The 2500-nt window shown below is 37.0% G+C and overlaps 11 pseudogenes; all 11 read right to left on the bottom strand.

Annotated features, from left to right (window-relative positions):
- Positions 1-116: 116 nt before the first annotated feature.
- LOC148496521 (5S ribosomal RNA) lies at positions 117-235 on the bottom strand (annotated as a pseudogene).
- A 116-nt stretch (positions 236-351) lies between these two features.
- LOC148496520 (5S ribosomal RNA) lies at positions 352-470 on the bottom strand (annotated as a pseudogene).
- A 116-nt stretch (positions 471-586) lies between these two features.
- On the bottom strand, positions 587-705 carry LOC148496519 (5S ribosomal RNA; annotated as a pseudogene).
- Positions 706-821: 116 nt separating this feature from the next.
- LOC148496518 (5S ribosomal RNA) lies at positions 822-940 on the bottom strand (annotated as a pseudogene).
- A 116-nt stretch (positions 941-1056) lies between these two features.
- LOC148496517 (5S ribosomal RNA) lies at positions 1057-1175 on the bottom strand (annotated as a pseudogene).
- Positions 1176-1291: 116 nt separating this feature from the next.
- On the bottom strand, positions 1292-1410 carry LOC148496516 (5S ribosomal RNA; annotated as a pseudogene).
- A 116-nt stretch (positions 1411-1526) lies between these two features.
- LOC148496515 (5S ribosomal RNA) lies at positions 1527-1645 on the bottom strand (annotated as a pseudogene).
- A 116-nt stretch (positions 1646-1761) lies between these two features.
- On the bottom strand, positions 1762-1880 carry LOC148496514 (5S ribosomal RNA; annotated as a pseudogene).
- A 116-nt stretch (positions 1881-1996) lies between these two features.
- On the bottom strand, positions 1997-2115 carry LOC148496513 (5S ribosomal RNA; annotated as a pseudogene).
- Positions 2116-2230: 115 nt separating this feature from the next.
- LOC148496512 (5S ribosomal RNA) lies at positions 2231-2349 on the bottom strand (annotated as a pseudogene).
- A 116-nt stretch (positions 2350-2465) lies between these two features.
- Positions 2466-2500, bottom strand: part of LOC148496511 (5S ribosomal RNA) — a 119-nt pseudogene continuing 84 nt past the window's right edge.

Below are 2500 nucleotides of genomic sequence, written 5' to 3'. Positions count from 1 at the left end.
ACTCAAAAGCATTAACTTTAGACCTCTATTACTTCTTATCTCAAGGAAATTCATTGATAAGTTGAAAAAATTAAATGTAAAATGTAATAGAAAAGAATGTTATGGCAGTATAAAATTACCTACAGCACCTGGTATTCCCAGGTGGTCTCCCATCCAAGTACTAACCAGGCCCAACACTGCATAGCTTTCAAGATCAGAAGAGATTGGGCATGTCCAGTGTGGTTTGGCTGTAGGTGCTCAGAAACATTAACTTTAGACATCTTTTACTTCTTAACTCAAGTAAATTCATTGATAAGTTGAAAAAATTAAATGTAAAATTTAATAGAAAAGAATGTTATGGCAGTATAAAATTACCTACAGCACCTGGTATTCCCAGGTGGTCTCCCATTCAAGTACTAACCAGGCCCAACACTGCATAGCTTCCAAGATCAGACGAGATTGGGCATGTCCAGTGTGGTTTGGCTGTAGGCGCTAAAAAACATTAACTTTAGACCTCTTTTACTTCTTAACTCAAGTAAATTCATTGATAAGTTGAAAAAATTAAATGTAAAATGTAATAGAAAAGAATATTATGGCTGTCTAAAATTATCTACAGCACCTAGTATTCCCAGGTGGTCTCCCATCCAAGTTCAAACCAGGCCCAACACTGCATAGATTCCAAGATCAGACGAGATTGGGCATGTCCAGTGTGGTTTGGCTGTAGGTGCTCAAAAGCATTAAATTTAGACCTCTATTACTTCTTAACTCAAGGAAATTCATTGATAAGTTGAAAATATTAAATGTAAAATGTAATAGAAAAGAATGTTTTGGCTGTCTAAAATTACATACAGCACCTGATATTCCCAGGTGGTCTCCCATCCAAGTACTAACCAGGCCCAACACTGCATAGCTTCCAAGATCAGACGAGATTGTTCATGTCCAGTGTGGTTTGGCTGTAGGTGCTCAAAAGCATTAAATTTAGACCTCTAATACTTCTTAACTCAAGTAAATTCATTAATAAGTTAAAAAAATTAAATGTAAAATGTAATAGAAAAGAATGTTATGGCTGCATAAAATTAGCAACAGCACCTGGAATTCCCAGGTGGTCTCCCATCCAAGCACTAACCAGGCCCAACACTGCATAGCTTCCAAGATCAAACAAGATTGGGCATGTCCAGTGTGGTTTGGCTGTAGGTGCTCAAAAATATTAACTTTAGACATCTATAACTTCTTAACTCATGTAAATTCATTGATAAGTTGAAAAAATTAAATGTAAAATGTAATAGAAAAGAATGTTATGGCAGCATAAAATTACCTACAGCACCTGGTATTCCCAGGTGGTCTCCCATCCAAGTACTAACCAGGCCCAACACTGCATAGCTTCCAAGATCAGATGAGATTGGGCATGTCCAGTGTGGTTTGGCTGAAGGAGCTCAAAAACATTAACTTTAGACCTCTTTAACTTCTTAACTCAAGTAAATTCATTGATAAGTTGAAAAAATGTAATGTAAAATGTAATAGAAAAGAATGTTATGGCAGTATAAAATTACCTACAGCACCTGGTATTCCCAGGTGGTCTCCCATTCAAGTACTAACCAGGCCCAACACTGCATAGCTTCCAAGATCAAACGAGATTGGGCATGTCCAGTGTGGTTTGGCTGTAGGCGCTAAAAAACATTAACTTTAGACCTCTTTTACTTCTTAACTCAAGTAAATTCATTGATAAGTTGAAAAAATTAAATGTAAAATGTAATAGAAAAGTATGTTATGGCTGTCTAAAATTATCTACAGCACCTGGTATTCCCAGGTGGTCTCCCATCCAAGTTCAAACCAGGCCCAACACTGCATAGTTTCCAAGATCAGACGAGATTGGGCATGTCCAGTGTGGTTTGGCTGTAGGTGCTCAAAAGCATTAAATTTAGACCTCTATTACTTCTTAACTCAAGGAAATTCATTGATAAGTTGAAAAAATTAAATGTAAAATGTAATAGAAAAGAATGTTATGGCAGTATAAAATTACCTACAGCACCTGGGATTCCTATGTGGTCTCCCATCCAAGTACTAACCAGGCCCAACACTGCATAGCTTCCAAGATCAGACGAGATTGGGCATGTCCAGTGTGGTTTGGCTGAAGGAGCTCAAAAACATTAACTTTAGACCTCTTTTACTTCTTAACTCAAGTAAATTCAATGTTAAGTTGAAAAATGAAATGAAAAATGTAATAGAAAAGAATGCTATGGCAGTATAAAATTACCTACAGCTCCTGGTATTCCCAGGTGGTCTCCCATCCAAGTACTAACCAGGCCCAACACTGCATAGCTTCCAAGATAAGACGAGATTGGGCATGTCCAGTGTGGTTTGGCTGTAGGTGCTCAAAATCATTAACTTTAGACCTCTGTTACTTCTTAACTCAAGTAAATTCATTGATAAGTAGAAAAAATTAAATGTAAAATGTAATAGAAAAGAATGTTTTGGCTGTCTAAAATTTCATACAGCACCTGGTATTCCCAGGAGGTCTCCC

Source organism: Taudactylus pleione, unplaced genomic scaffold, assembly GCF_031769625.1.
Source record: "Taudactylus pleione unplaced genomic scaffold, aTauple2 ptg000550l, whole genome shotgun sequence".
Lineage (NCBI taxonomy): Eukaryota > Metazoa > Chordata > Amphibia > Anura > Myobatrachidae > Taudactylus > Taudactylus pleione.
Note: the sequence above shows the minus strand (reverse complement) of the source record. Positions and strands in the feature narration are given on the sequence as shown.